We start from the raw sequence: 17,500 nt of genomic DNA on the forward strand, positions 1-17,500 counted from the left end.
GATGTTTTCCATGCCCTCGCTGGCCTAAACCCTCGGAAGGCTTATGGACCGGATGGGGTCCCTCCTATTGTTCTCCGAAACAATGCCTCCATGCTTGCACCTTGCCTATTCAAATTCTTTCAGCTCTGTCTGTCAACACTACCTTTCCTTCTTGCTGGAAGTTTACTTACATTCAACCTGTTCCTAAAAAGGGTGACCGTTCTAATCCCTCAAACTACCATCCTATTGCTTTAATTTCCTGCCTATCTAAAGTTTTTGAATCTATCTTCAACAGGAAGATTCTTAAACATCTATCACTCCACAACCTTCTATCTGATCGCCAGTATGGGTTCCGTCAAGGCCGCTCTACTGGTGATCTTCTGGCTTTCCTTACTGAGTCTTGGTCATCCTCTTTTAGAGATTTTGGTGAAACTTTTGCTGTTGCCTTGGACATAATTATCAAAAGCTTTTGATAGAGTCTGGCACAAAGCTTTGATTTCCAAACTACCCTCCTACGGTTTCTATCCTTCTCTCTGTTTACTTCATCTCAAGTTTCCTTTTTGACCGTTCTATTGCTGCTGTGGTAGACGGTCACTGTTCTTCTCCTAAATCAATTAACAGTGGTGTTCCTCAGGGTTCTGTCCTGTCACCCACTCTCTTCTTATTATTCATTAATGATCTTCTAAACCAAACTTCTTGTCCTATCCACTCCTACGCTGAAGATACCACCCTGCACTTTTCCACGTCTTTTCATAGACGTCCAACCCTTCAGGAGGTAAACATATCACGCAGGGAAGCCACAGAACGCCTGACTTCTGATCTTTCTAAAATTTCTCATTGGGGCAGAACAAACTTGATATTGTTCAATGCCTCAAAAAATCAATTCCTCCATCTATCAACTCGACACAACCTTCCAGACAACTATCCCCTCTTCTTCAATGACACTCAACTGTCCCCCTCTTCTACATTGAACATCCTCGGTCTGTCCTTTACTTATAATCTGAACTGGAAACTTCACATCTCATCTCTAGCTAAAACAGCTTTTATGAAGTTAGGTGTTCTGAGACGTCTCCGCCAGTTTTTCTCACCCCCCCAGCTGCTAACTCTGTACAAGGGCCTTATCCGTCCATGTATGGAGTATGCTTCACATGTCTGAGGGGGGTTCCACTCATACTGCTTTTCTAGACAGGGTGGAATCAAAAGCTTTTCGTCTCATCAACTCCTCTCCTCTAACTGACTGTCTTCAGCTTCTCTCTCACCGCCGCAATGTTGCATATCTAGCTGTCTTCTACCGCTATTTTCATGCTAACTGCTCTTCTGATCTTGCTAACTGCATGCCTCCCCTCCTTCCGTGGCCTCGCTGCACAAGACTTTCTTCTTTCTCTCACCTCTATTCTGTCCACTTCTCTAACGCAAGAGTTAACTAGTATTCTCAATCATTCATCCCTTTCTCTGGTAAACTCTGGAACTCCCTGCCTGCTTCCGTATTTCCACCTTCCTATGACTTGAATTCCTTCAAGAGGGAGGTTTCAAGACACTTATTCATCATTTTTTGACCACTGCTTTGACCCCTGTATGGGACTGGCATTTCAGTGGGCATTTTTTTTATTACATTTTTGTTGCCCTTGGCCAGTGTCCTTCCTACATAAAAAAAAAAAAAAAAATAGTAGTAGTAGTAGCAGTAGTAGTAGTAGTAGTAGTAGTAGTAGTAATGCTATTTTTCATATATTTAGTAATTTTTTTTTTTCATATTATTATTTATATTTATATTTTTTGTTTTGTTTTGACATTCATACGAATGCTATAAAGGTGAAGCATAGAAATTTATTTGATTGATTAATTAATTTATATATCTATTTATTTTGATTTTTTAAATTAATTAATTTATTTATTTTTATTATTATTATTTTTTTTTTTTATGTCTCTATGATAAGCAAAGCATTATAGAATTTATGAAAGCACATATCCTCTAGAGTCTTGCCCTACAAAAGATTCTGTAAAGTAAAAAATAAAGGGAATAAGTGTCAGTGACGTTTGATGAATAGAGGAAGGCGTGGCAGAAATTACCATAAAACGTATATAAATGAAAATTTATCTTCCTCGTATTTTCCAACTTGCGTTTGCTTCTTGAAAATTTAACTGGGTGGGTCATATAGCAGACATATTGTTCTTTCCTCCATTGTAGTTTGTTTCCAGCAAGCCCCCTAAATAAAGTTTCTGTTTTTTTTTTTTTTTTTTTTTTTTAAAGAAATGAGGAATTACATTCTAACGCTGATCACTGAGCGGAGCGTAGACGAGCTGCTATCCTCAAGGACGTTACCTCTCTCTCTCTCTCTCTCTCTCTCTAAATAAGACTTTAAATAAAAAGAATATATATATATATATATATATATATATATATATATATATATATATATATATATATATATATATATATATATATATATATATATATATATATATATATATATATATATATATATATATATATTAAAAGACAATGAATATCCTCTGGGGAAGGGGTGACAATCCTTATTTAACCCTTAATTTCAGTTGAATTTTGACAAGTCTACGTTAAAATGTTTCCATTTTTCTGCAGTGATAAAGAAACGTAGAGGGGTAGCTAATATATTTAATTGTTAATTGTATCTTTTTTTCTTTCTTTTTTTCATTTATTCTTTTATTAATTTTTCTTTTCATTGCTTAATTATGCATTATGCCGACACTGCAGGTTACAATTGCAGATATTGCAAGTATTTTTGACACAATACAAGTACATCCAGCTAAACTATTGCTACAGTATAGAGAGAGTATTTCGATTACATACCTTATTCTTCATCTTCTTTTCTTCTTTTTTTTTTTTAATAAATATAATAATAAATAAATAAGTAAATAGGTATTGTCAAATGAAATCGTCGAGATTACGCAGGGGTTTCGGGCAATACTTGGATGGGTGACTACACAAGCCTCATCTGTCTGAAAAAAAATAAATAAATAAAAAAAATAAGAATAAGAATAGGGAGAATGAACGAAAATTTTAAGTAATAAAGATAACAGTAAGAATTATTATAACAAGAATAAGAAAAATTACAATAAAGGAATATAAAAAAAAAGAAAGAAAGCATCCCATGTCTTTCTTCCTAATTGTCATAGAAGGGTGAATTCTTTTGTATATTTTCCAACATTTCCAATACAACGATATGAATGGGGGAAGAAAGAATAAGAATAATAGAAAGAAGGCCTCCCAACACCTAGTTCTCCGGTCTTGGCCAATTAGCTAACGGCGGGATCAGCGCAGTTAAGCAGGGGGTCCGGGAAGAACTTGGATGGGTGACCACAAAAGCCTCATCTCTCTGAGAATAGAAAAAAATAGCAATAAGAATGAGGAGAATGAACGAAAAACGAAAATAATAAAATAACAATAACAACTATAATAAAAAAAAGAAGATTAAGAATAAAAAGAACAAAAATAAGGGAAAAAAGTAATAATATATCTCTCTTGCTAATTGTCGTAGAATTATGAATGAAGGGTTAATTTTAGTGCATATTTTCCAACATTTTCAGCACAACAATGCAACAACAATACAGGAAAGAATAAGAATAAGAGAAATAAGCCCTCCCAACACCTTGTTCTCCGCTCTTGACCAATCAGCTGACGGCGGGATCAGCAAGGTTAAGCAGGGGGTCCGGGCAGAACTTGGATGGGTGACCGCACAAGCCTCATCTCTCTAAAAGTAGGATAAATAAGAATAAGATAAGGAAGAATAATAAAAAAAAATGAAAATAATAAAGATAACAATATTAATTATGACAAGAATAAGAAAAAAATAGAATAAAAAGAATGAAAAAAATAAGAATATCACAACTTTCTTGCTAATTGTCTTAGAATTTTAAATGACATGTCAGTTCTGCTGTATATTTTCCAAGATTTGTTATGAATGAGGGAAGAAAGAATAAGAATAAGAATAAGAATAAGAACAAAATGAATTAGACTAACAATAATGATCACATCTTTCATGCGGTGACTGCGTGGGCGATGAGCCTCACTGGACGTTTCTGACCAATCACAAGGCAGGGTTGGAGTCGTCGGGCCCACCCGATTCATATATAAAGGGATTTTGTGGGAAGCGCGGGCAGCAGACGGTAGTAGCGGCACGCAGACCGTTCGGACGCTGAGTGAAAGTGCTGGACAGCAGCTCTCGCCGCCTCGTACTTACTCGCCACCGAGTCAAGGAGCTAGGTGATCATAGACGGAAGAACACCAGCTGCCTTCCCAGGTCCCACTGTGTACCGGAGCTCTCCCTGTCCGGTTGAGAGCTCGCCCTGTGGTTCCTCGCCATCCTCCCTTTTCCCTTCCTTGCTCCCAGCTTCGTTCTTTGCCAGACTGCAGTGAGCGGACCCAGAACGTTCCCGAGAGTGACCCTCGGTAACTAGGTGGATCTGTTGGCTCTGGCTTAGAAGGCTGCTGGGTAAGCCTCCCTCTTTACCTCCAACTTGATATTTCCTTTCCCCTCCTTCAGAGGAAATCTCTGCTAGGGCTAGGTCGTGGGGCAGGGCCATTACGACAGCTTTTAGGAGCTGGGTGACTAAACTGCCCCACATAGGCAGGCTCCTTCTCTTTCTTTTTTGTCGGGCCTCGGCCCCCTTATAGGAATTATTGTTTTTATCATGTGAAAAATGCCGAGAGTAAAAATAAAAACAACAAACAGCCAAGATCCACGAAGAAAGAACACTCTCCTAACAATACTCAGCAACAATGATGTCTTCCCTACCAACATAATTCCAGTCCAAGATGGATTCATCATCGTCTCGTCAGATGAAGAGCAAGAAAAGATATTCAAGGACAAGATTAAGGAAGAATTTTCCCAAGAAGACATGAATCCAGTAATACCACCAGAACTGAAAGCAAAGAAAACAGTCATAGCCTTTAATGTTAATGCACACATCTACAACAACTCTGAAGACGACATATTAAATGAATTGTATACTCAAAATTCATTCCTGGAAGGCAATATTGATAATGTTTTCAAGTTCCCTAACTCTAAAACAATTAAAATAACATTCTCTCAGGCAATCTATGCCTCTAAAGCTACAGAACATGGACTAAAGCTTTTTTCCATGAAAATTCCACATTACCAAATCCAGCAAGATAAATTTTATCACATCCAAACATGCTTCAGATGCTACATGATAGAATCTCACACCACAAAAGACTGTACAAAGCATAAAGAATATAAAATATGTTCCGAGTGTGCCGAGGAAGGGCACACGTGGAAATCATGCAACAAAGAGAGCAAAAAATGCATCAATTGTGGAGAAAACCACAGAACACTATCTATGAGATGCAAAATAAGAAAAGATGTAATAAAGATGAAGAGAGAGGAAGAAAAGGAGACAGCATCATACTCCCAGATAACAAAGACAAACAACATCCCCACAATGAATAACAGCACATCAACACAAATCAGCAGAGAAGACCATTTCAAAATATACTCTTGCATGATACACGCTCATCTAATGAATGTAATAGAACCAGGAAGCTATGAGAAAGAACTTAATGCCACTCTAAAGGAAAATAAACTTCCTCAAATAAAAATACCCAAGACACCTAATTCCTCAAAACTCCTCTCACTTCTAGCCGACACAGAAAAACTATCCTTAATGGAAACTGAAGACCTACTAACAGACACACAAACAGATCAACAACAAAATGTAACAACACTAGACACACACACCCAACAAGTTTCTACCAAACAAAAAACACAAACAAACACAAAGAAACAACTTGACAGCGATGAAATAGAACTTAAAATAATAACAAGAGAGAGCCAGGGATGGCCTAAAAACATCACAATGGGTCATCTGATAAAAGGAATAGAGGATGGAACATATAAATACACCTACAATGAACCAACCATGAAATCTCACGAAGTGATAGGACTAATCAAAAAAGGTGATATAGTGTTGAAAGACTGCTTCACTATACTGGAAGACAGTGTATTCAGGAAAATAAGAACAGGACAGTGCAATGAAAGGTCTCCAGTTGCTAGGCAAACACAAAAACTAAAAACAAAAAACACACAGTAACACACAAAAACACTCACACACACACCAACAAAGTCACACAAACAACATGGCTCTAAGAAACATTAAGATAATACAACACAACGTACTACACTGGAACAACAGACGAATATCACTCTCCAACACATACAGAATAATAGACCCAGAAATAATACTCATAAACAGCCACGGCATACAAGAAAACACACCAATGAAAATTCCTGGATACAGAGTACACACGAAAAATACCCTCAATAATGCGTCAGATGGCACAGCTATAGCAATAAAAAAGAACATACAATATAAACTACTTGATGATTTCCTATCAGATCTACTTGCAGTAGAAATAAGTACCACCACAGGAAAAATAATAATTTCAACTTTATATCAACCACCATCAAGAACATATATACCCATACCTGACTTCACTAAATTGTTTAGACGTACCTGTCCAGTATACATGCTGGCTGACTTAAATGCAAATCACCCCAACTTAGGATACACTCACAGCAACAACAAAGGCAGACAAATCAACACTTTAATACAAAACAGACTAATACAACATGTCGGACCAGATTTTCCTACTTATTATACACACAGAAGAGGCACAACACCAGACATTATACTTACAAACCACCGCACATACCACAACACACATGCAGTAGAAGGACCCCTCACCACAAGCGATCACATTCCAATAATTTACACAATAGCCACAGCCCCTATACTCATTCCAGCTCCACCAAGACCCAACTACAATAAAGCAAATTGGGAAACATTTAAAAGACATGTCACCAACACACTACACACAAACACACTACACGAAGAAACACTTGAAACAATAGACACTGCCACTGAAAACTGGCACCAGGCAATAGAGCAAGCTATGCAACAAGCCATACCCACTACACGTTACAAATGTCTACCATCACCCAAACACACAGACACAACAAAACTACTTAAGACACTTTTTACAGAACTACAGACTTACTCACGTGCACACGGTTGGTCCTATCAGAATTACAGATACTACAAACAACTACAAACACTACTACACGAAGCTTTAATACAGGAAAATAGAGAACACTGGTACAGACTAATAAATGAAGTTTCGAGCACTTATAGAGATCCTACAACATTCTGGAAGAAAATTAAACTACTGACAGGCAACAGAGAGAACGAACCCCACTACATTAGGAACAAACATAACAACAAAGTATACACCGACAGAGAAAAAGAGGAAGTACACAGAGAGTACTGGCAAGAAATCTTTAGTGGAGAGGAGGATGGAGAGGAAGATCACATGGAAAATGAGATTGTCTTACATAACATCAGAAATAACACCCACAGAACAATTCCCTACAATAACTCTGACATTACCAGACTCAACACACAACACACTGACACGACAATAACTACAGAAGAATTAAAAAACATCATAAAGCAGCTAAAAAGAACTAGCCCGGGACGAAGTGGAATTAATAAAACAATCTTAACACACCTACCAGACACAGCAATAATTAGACTAACAGAAATATTCAACAGCACTATCTCAGCAGGCTATTTTCCCGACAAGTGGAAAAACGGAATCATCAGACTAATCCCTAAACAAAATAAATCCCCTCAACAGGCTCAAAATTACAGACCAATAACGCTATTAGAAGTACCAGGCAAAATCCTTGAGCGAGTGATAAATTCAAGGCTAAAAACACACCTAGAAATTAATAACTTATATAACACTTACCAGTTCGGTTTTCGTAGTAATAGAGGCACCACACAAGCACTAGCAGTCATCACAGAACAAATAGCACACAATAAATCAGATAAAGGCCAGTGCCAAGTCATACTAAGAGACATATCTAAAGCTTTTGATCAAGTCTGGCACCTCGGTCTTAAGCATAAAATCCTACAACTACAACTCCCTATTACAATAGAAAAATTTTTATGCGACTTTTTATCTGATCGCACAGCATCCATTAAAGTTAATCATTACATTGGTCCTACATTTAATTTAAACTGCGGTGTACCACAAGGCAGTGTTCTGTCACCAACACTCTTCACAATTTACACCAATGATATTCAACAACCTATACAAACCCTTAACATCAGTTTTGCAGACGACATAACACAAATAATTGGCTACCCAGGAAGGTCCAAGAACATGCTCAATATAAAAACAGAGAGAGCAATAACAGCAATTAATAACTACGAAAGGAACTGGAAAATAAAAACCAATGTTAATAAATTCACCCCTCTGCACCTTGGAGCAAAACTTACCTTTCCACTCATCATTAACGAAGAAGAAATAGAATTTAAAAGTACCGGCAAATGCCCTGGTCTAACCATAACTACAGGTGGCTACTACAAACATATACAGGAGCGTAAAAATATAGCAATAGCGTCACTACAAAAACTCTACAAGTTACATAACATGCCAGAGAAAATAAAAATACACTTAGTAAAAGCACTAATACTACCAATACTTGATTACCCTCCAATCCCTATGCACACAATGAGCAATAACCAAATTAGCAAACTTCAAAAAGTTCAAAACAAAGCACTTAGATTTGCAACAAATCAGAAACACCCTTACACCATGACAACAGAACAAGTACACATACACACCAAAACAGCACCTCTCAATATACGTCTACACACGTCTACACTGCGCGGGCAGACTCAGCTGAGTGTTCGTTGTGAGTTGTTGTTACCACAACTATGGCACGTACCAAGCAAACGGCTCGCAAGTCCACTGGTGGCAAGGCGCCCCGCAAGCAGCTTGCTACAAAGGCAGCTCGCAAGTCTGCTCCAGCCACTGGAGGTGTCAAGAAACCCCACCGTTACAGGCCTGGAACCGTTGCTCTCCGTGAGATCCGCCGTTATCAGAAGAGCACTGAGCTGCTTATCAGGAAACTGCCTTTCCAGCGCCTGGTGCGTGAAATTGCTCAGGATTTCAAGACTGACCTCCGCTTCCAGTCCTCTGCTGTCATGGCTCTCCAGGAAGCTTCCGAGGCTTACCTCGTGGGTCTGTTTGAGGATACCAACCTGTGCGCCATCCATGCCAAGCGCGTGACTATCATGCCAAAGGACATCCAACTGGCTCGTCGCATCCGTGGCGAGCGTGCCTAAGAAGTCATCCACGAATGATCTTCATAACAGCAATATCTAGGCCCTTTTTAGGGCCAAACATCTCTTTCATTAAAGAATTTTCATAGACAATCTGTTTGGTTTTGTGGAAGAAAATATTTATTTTCCATCTTTCAGTATCAGGTATCGACTTTCAACTCAATATCCTTCCCCCCTTTTTTTTTTTTTATATTATTATTATTATTCCCTCTTCCATGGCCATATCTCTTTCACTTGGGAGAATTTTTATCTTTCTTTATCTCTATTTTTTTTTTATCTTTTCTTTATCTCCACAGAATAATAATCACGATAATAATAAGCATAATAATAATAATAATAATAATAATAATAATAATAATAATAATAATAATAATAATAATGATACAATAATTATTATAATAATAATCATAATAAAAACAACAATATTAATATTATTAATAATGATAATAATAATAATAATAATAATAATAATAATAATAATAATAATAAAAATAATAATAATAATAATATTAATAATAATAACAATAATTATAATAATAATGCATTTGTCTATATCGTATCTTTTTTCCTTTTCAAGTGTGGCTCCAATGGAGCCGGGTATTATTTTATACTGGCAGCAGTATACTGGCCGCCTGTTTACTTGGAGGAGGTATACTTGGTAACAGCCTTGGTGCCTTCAGAAACAGCGTGTTTTGCCAGTTCACCAGGCAGAAGAAGACGGACAGCGGTCTGGATTTCCCGGCTGGTGATGGTGGAGCGCTTGTTATAGTGTGCCAGGCGGGATGCCTCGGCAGCGATGCGCTCGAAAATGTCATTCACGAACGAGTTCATGATTGACATGGCCTTGGAGGACACGCCAGTGTCTGGGTGGACTTGCTTGAGCACCTTGTAGATGTAGATGGAGTAGCTCTCCTTCCTCCTGCGCTTCTTCTTCTTGTCGCCCTTGGCAATGGCCTTCTGTGCCTTGCCAGCTTTCTTGGCAGCCTTTCCTGATGCTTTGGGAGGCATAGTGTCGCCGTACTGCTGTGAGAACGAGTGTGCGTTTTCTCAGTTGAAAAGTGGTATATATATTAGCGTGCCTACTCAGGATCAGGAGTCGCCACCTCAGCGAGCGTCCTGATTGGTCCAGACGCGCTCTGGGCCGATCTGATCTCGCGTATATATAGCCGTTTTTCCCAAAATTCACTACTTGCTCGCAGAGCTACCGACGAGGTTAGAGTACTCGCGCTCCTCATTTATCACCAACAACAACAACTACTACTACTACTACTACTACCACAACATCCATTATCATGTCTGGACGCGGCAAGGGAGGAAAGGTGAAGGGAAAGTCAAAGTCCCGTTCCAGTCGTGCTGGACTCCAGTTCCCGGTCGGCAGGATTCATCGCCTTCTAAGGAAAGGCAACTACGCCGAGCGCGTGGGTGCTGGTGCCCCCGTGTACCTTGCGGCAGTTATGGAGTACCTGGCTGCTGAAGTCCTTGAGCTTGCCGGCAATGCCGCCCGTGACAACAAGAAGACTCGCATCATCCCACGTCACCTGCAGCTGGCCATCCGCAACGACGAGGAACTTAACAAGCTCCTCTCCGGAGTCACCATTGCACAGGGTGGCGTGCTGCCCAACATTCAGGCCGTGCTCCTTCCCAAGAAGACTGAGAAGAAGTAAATAAAGGGCCTCCCTCCCCTTCAGCCAATATCACCATCAATCCGGCTCCTCTTCGGAGCCACACGTTCAAACATCTAGAGAGTTGTGTAGACTATACTGGTATATCAATAATAAGCAAGTAGTGTATTTATTTTCGAGTTAGTTATTTGTTATTATTATTATTATTATTTAGTCAGGCACGCAAGTGACCGAGAATAAATATGTATACTATATTTCTACTAATGTACCTGCTGTGTGTCACAGTGGAGAGTTGATTAGATGTGTTGCCTATTGTGATATGTTGAGCGTCTTTTTCATCTCAATGTATATTTTGTTTTATGAGAAACTGAGAACGATGAGGGGCGTGATCATTGAAATAAGTCAATGATAATAATAATAATAATAATAATAATAATAATAATAATAATAATAATAATAATAATGATAATAATAATAATAATAATAATAATAATAATAATGATAATAATAATAATACTTGGAGAAGACCTGATGAAGTGAGAAAGATGGTTATAATTAATAATGGTTTCTTTTCTTAGCTCAGATAGTGATAGTGAACATGGTTATGAGAAAGTAGTAGTAATAATAGTAGTCTATGGTCCTTCTTTCTTTTCATGTTTGTGGACCTTAAAAAGGTCCGGGAGATGATGTTATTCAATGATGATAATGCAAGCTGAATAGCTGGCACCATCTCAATAATGGAGCGATTTAACCACCAAATCCGTACAGGGTACGGCCCTGACGCTTGAGGGCGTAGACAACGTCCATGGCAGTAACGGTCTTACGCTTGGCGTGCTCGGTATAGGTGACAGCATCCCTGATAACGTTCTCAAGGAACACCTTGAGCACCCCACGAGTCTCCTCGTAGATGAGACCAGAGATGCGCTTGACGCCACCTCGGCGAGCTAGACGACGGATAGCAGGCTTGGTGATTCCCTGGATGTTATCACGCAGAACCTTACGGTGACGCTTGGCGCCTCCCTTTCCAAGACCCTTGCCTCCCTTGCCGCGGCCAGTCATGGTGATGAGAGCTGCTAGTACGACGTCCGAACGGTCTAACAGGAAGCTCACGAATGTGCCTCAAAATAACATAACATAACATAACAAAGAGAGAAAAGATGGGGAGGGGGAAGTGGGGATAGTGGGAAGAATAGGGGGGTGATAAGAAGGGAATTGTAGTAGGAGAAATAGTCACTGGGGCTTAACCCAGGCGCAATTTCAATGAGGAAGGACATCTTTTTTTTTTTTTTTTTTTTTTTTTTTTTTTTTTTTTTTTTTTTTTTTTTTTTTTTTTTTTTTTTACGTGTTATATTCATGCTAAGATGGCAAGGGGGACAAGGTCTTTATCGGGGAAAGCAGGAGAGTCCGCCACCAACCGAGCAGGCCAAGCCCAACACAGCCACAGCCACGAACGCCGCCCACGCACCCAAAACCCCGGGCCAAACCACGCACAAGTTAGGGGCCAGACTATCCAGAGCCTGCACCATCAGGATGTGAAAGAGGAGTGAAGGACAGTCAGAGTAGAAAGGGTTTTTTTTTTTTTGCTTTTTATTGGTTCAAAGAAGGACAGAGGAAGAAGTACATCCGTATAGCGGAGGGACCTACAGTTTTACGTGGGTTCCGAACCACGGATAGTAGTAGAGTGATTTGGTGATGGCAGGGATATTTAATGTATGATGTAATGTGGTGGGTGAAAAAGCGGTGTCGGTCCTTTCTGCTCTTGTCCTGTGACTCTTCCTGCAAAAAGGCCAACCTGCTAAAGAAAAGAGAAGTATAAAAAATGTTGTGGTGTTATGTGCATGGGGAGGGTGAGGATGGTTTGTGATAATGATTGACATGATGGTAGGATGTGCAATGACAGAGGCTCGAAAAGGCTCCCTCACCGCAACGAGGGGTCAAATCTAATACCATCTGCTTGCACGCGGTAAGTCGCTGGTGGCGGGGGGTGAATGGGGATTCCTGCATGGATGCTTCCAGGGCCCCGCCCCACCATCTCTTGACTACCTTCCTGCCCAGCCCTTGCCGCACCCAACTACCTCTGTGTGGGGGGTGAAGTGGCTTCCACTGAATGGTGTGGTTACCGTCCCCATCATCAGTACTGGCCGCTCCTTAACTACCTCGGGGGGTACCGCTACCGGAACGTCATGCCGACGTCCGGGGGCCCCATTGCCGTGACGTCAGTGGGAGGAGTGCGGTTCGTGCTATCCCCGTCTCTCTGGAAGTGGTCCGGTGCCCCCTTGAAACCTAGGCTGCGAGGCAAGAAAATAATGTATAAAAAACAAAAATATGAATACAAAGCCATAAGACAAAAAATATGAAAAAACCACTAGGTGTTGCCACACGACCCCACTCCCTCGGTCAGAGGCATGGTATGTTAATGGCGGTGATTTTTTGTCGCGTCCCTTTCCCAAGAGCGGTCCGGTGCCACCTTAAAACCTAGGCTGCGAGACAGAAAAATAATGCACAAAAACAAAAATATGAATACAAAACCATAAGACAAAAAATATGAAAAAACCACTAGGTGTTGGCACGCGGGACCGCCCACGTGAACGAGAGAACGACGATGATGCCACTCAGACACCATGAGTGGTACAGAGAAAGGAGATAGTGAAGGGAAGAAAGGAGGAGTCCATTATTAGAAAACAGGTTCAGGAGGCACAGTGGGAGGATCAAGGAGATTGCAGTGCGGCAGGTGACGGAAAGGTGGGGGGAGGTTGGTAATGAAATTGTATGTGATTGTGTGTCTGTCGGAGAAGGAGCTTAGTTGTTTTTCGATTCTATTGTGGAGTGTTATGTTAAGGGGGGGGATGTTGGACTCCTGGTGAATGGAGAGAGAGGTTTGGAAGTCGAACCATTTCGTCCCAAGAGCGAAACGAATTGCTCGGTTTTGAACTTTTTGAAGTTTAGAGAGGTTGGAGGGAGCAGAGAGAGAGAGGGCAAGAGGGCAGTAGGTTAAGAGAGGGAGAATGAAAGCTTTGTAGAGGTGAAGTTTTGTTTTTGTGCTGCTGTCGCGAAATCTTTCCAGGTTGCTCAGGGCCTTGGCGGCTATGGTTGCTTTTTGTTTTATATGTATATTGAAGTTGAGGTGCTTATCTATGGTGAGGCCAAGCACTTTGTTGTTGTTACTGATGGGGATTGGGGTGGGGATTGGAGTAATTCTGTTTAGTGAGATTTGGCGGGGCTGACTTCTTTTAATGTTGAAATAAGTGACTTTTGATTTTTCGGGATGGGAGAGAATTCGCCATTTCATCTCCCACAGGCTAGTCGCCATCAGTTCCCATTGAATTTTGTCGGTTAGGAGATCTAACGACCTGGCACGGGCCAATTGCGTTACATCGTCCGCGTATTGAATAGTTAGTGAGTCATTGTGGGCTGGGAGGGGTAGGTCAGCTGTGTACATGTTAAAAAGGGTGGGGGAGAGTACGGAGCCTTGTGGGACTCCAGCCTGAGGGGTGAAAAATGGCGAAAAGTTGCCCTGGTGGCGGATTCTTGTCTGTCTCTCATCCAGAAAACTACACAAGATGCGTTGTGTTAGAAAAGGGAGATTGAAGTTATTACAAATTTTGTATTTCAAACCGGTGTGCCAAACGGTGTCAAAAGCTTTCTTGACATCTTTTGTCACGAGTGCTGTCTTGTAATATGGCTTGTTGAAATTTAGGTAGGCTACTATGCTGTTAAGGGCGTCCTCAGTTGAGGCGTTCCTCCGGAAACCGAACTGCTGTGGTGCCAGCAATCCGTTACATTCGAGGAACGCTCTCAATCTTAAGTTGATTAGACGTTCAAAAGTTTTTCCAAGAATTTCAAGGAGGCTTATGGGGCGATAGTTTTCTGGTAAGTGAGAGTTTTTTCCGGGCTTGGCAATAAGGGTGATGTTTGAAATTTTGAAAGCCTTTGGGAAGTATCCAGAGGCGAGGCAAGCATTGAAAATTTTTGTCAGGCTGGATATGATTTCTGGAGGAAGGCTCCGCACCATCGGCCATGTGACTCCTGAGGGGCCGGGGGCTCGCCGCGGAGTATGTCTGAGCAACCTGGTGACATCCTCCTCCTCAATGGGTGTGGTGAGAGGGTGTTGGGGATCTAGGTGTGTTAAGTGTATAATGTTATGTGGTAGCGTGTTTGCTATGTTTCGGCGCACAAGATCGGTGATGTGGTGTATGTGGGCAATACTGGGCTCATGGGGAGGGAAAGGGTGTGGTTGGAAGGTGTTGCACCAGTGTGTCTGGAAGGTGTTGGTGACCTGGTCTGGGTTGGTGACTCGATCACCGTTCACTAGGAGGTACTCGAATCTTTCCCGGTGGCATCCCTTCAGCTTGTGCACCATGTGCCAGAACTGAGTAGGATTTTTGCAGCGAGCTCCGTCCATAAGGGAGACTAGGTTCCTCCAGTGAGCGCTGTGGTCATCCTGTAGGCTATTTAGTATGTGTGTGCGAAGGGTGCAGAGGTCTCTGTAGATGGGTATGTGGTTGTGCATGTTTTGTAAAAAGCGTGTTCTGTAGCACACTAGTAGTCGTTGTGTTTTTATGGAGGGTCTGAAGTCTATGTGAATTTTGTGTTGTTTCTTTGGTGTGTGTCTGTTGGCTGATGTCAGGATGTCACTATGTAGTGTCTCTAGGGCACTGTCTATTATTGTATAGGGTTGGCCTTCGAGCTGTGGTGGTTGGTGTAGGTCTGAAAGAGTTTTCCTGAATCCCTCCCAGTCGGCGGAGCGGTAGTCGGGGACAGGTGGGGATGGGATAGATATGGGGTTTGAGGATATTTTTAGAATTAGGGGGACGTGGTCTGAACCACAGATGGGTCCGTAGGAGATGTGGTGATGGAAAGGTAGGGATTGCCGGTTGGAGAGGATGAGATCCGGCCTGCCATTCCCATTGTGGGTATAGCAGGTAGGAAAGTCAGGGCCAAGGAAACGGAGGCGTTTCAGTTGTGTAAGTTGTAGAAGTTGGTGTCCATGTTGGTTGTTCTTGGTGTGTCTAAATGCTGTGTGACTGGCATTGAGGTCTGCCAGTATATAGGCTGGTATGTTTGTGTGATTGAAGAGATTGTTGAGACTGGTGAGAGGGAGCCCTGTATCCGGTCTGCTGTATGTGGTGGCAATAAGAAATATCCCGTGTTGTGTTTCGATCCTGGTGGCCAGGAAGTGTGCTGAAGGCCAGTCGGTTATGTGGATGTGTTTGATGGTGCATTTGACCATGACAGCTACGCCATCATGACGTGTACCTGTAGTGTAACGTGTGTTATATCCATATAGCTTAATTGGTTTTGTTGGTGAACCTGTGTGGTTCAGGAGGACGATGTCTGGGTCGGTTGATCGAATAGCTTCTGAAATAAGGTGCCGGTTATTCCAGTAGCCGCGACAATTTAGTTGCATGATCGTAATCATGTTTTCTTAACTCTCGATGTGGTTCGTGTGGGTCTAGGGGAGGTGGGTTGTGTACCCGGAATGTGTCTTTTATGTGCGGTGTTACTGGCTTGTGTTGGTGTGTTTTCGTTCGTTTTTGTGGTGGAGGTAGTGGTAGGAGTGGGGCTGTTGGGTTGCGTTTTCCCAGAAACTGTGTCCTCACCGGTAGCTAGGTTCCCGGTTGGAAGGAGGCTGGATTGTTCGGTGGAGGAGGAGTTTGGTTCCTGATTAGGGACTGTAGGAGCTTCTGTTTGTTCAGCAAGGTGGTGTTGTTGGTTTGTTTGTGTAGGGGCTTCTGTTTGTTCCACAAGCTTTTGTTGGTAGTGTTGTTGATTTGTTTGTGTGAAATTTGGTGGGAGTTTTATTGTTGGACAACCATTGTACTCCAGCAGTGAGTTCATGGTTTCTGCTTGTTTTCTCAGGTCACCGAAGGAGGTTTGTATGGAATATTTGATTATAATTTCGGCTAGTAGCAGTTTTTCCATGTTTGTGTTAGAAATTGTGTTCATGTGTGTTGGGGTGGCAGGTGTGGCTGCTTGAGCGTAGGAGTTGTTTGGCTGTGAAGAGGTTGTTGGTGTTGCTGTTATGGAGTTTTGTTGTTGCTGCTGGGTGCGTTTAACTGGGCATTTGAACGAGACAGCAACGTGTTCGCCGTCACAGTTAGCGCATTTTAATGTGGTTGATTGGCAGTTTCTATAATCGTGGCCCTTAGCTGCACACTTAGAGCACACTTGTTCTTTCTCCTTACATTGGTTTGTTCTATGACTGAATTTATAACACTTATAACATTGATTTACCGGACGGTATTCCTCAATGCTGACGTTGTAAGAGGGTATTATTTGGGAAAAGAGTTTGATTCCTTTCTTCTGCGCCTGTTCTGCCTGCTGTCTCGATCGTAGCTTTAGTTTGATCATGTGTACTTTTTGTATGAGTTTTATGTCGTCGATCTGGATTCCGTTTTTTTCTTCGATCTCCTCTCGGAGATCCTCGCTGGTTTTTTTCAGTATATAATCGTCGACTCGACGGGCAAGGATTGTTCGAGCGGCGATTTGCTCCGGAGACTCTACGAGCTCGAAGCCTAGAAGTTTTAAATTTTCGGTTGCCTGTTCTGTGGTGTGTTTTTCACGGTCCGCCTCGCTAGCTAAGCCAACGATGATATACGGGCCAGATCGGAAACATTTTGTATGGGGTACCTGTGTTCTGGTAAAGAACGAATTGCTGATGTCGGCAGGAATGCTTGCAGTCTTTATCCGGTACCTTATAGTCCGATCAG

Source organism: Scylla paramamosain, unplaced genomic scaffold, assembly GCF_035594125.1.
Source record: "Scylla paramamosain isolate STU-SP2022 unplaced genomic scaffold, ASM3559412v1 Contig97, whole genome shotgun sequence".
In the NCBI taxonomy this organism is placed as follows: domain Eukaryota; kingdom Metazoa; phylum Arthropoda; class Malacostraca; order Decapoda; family Portunidae; genus Scylla; species Scylla paramamosain.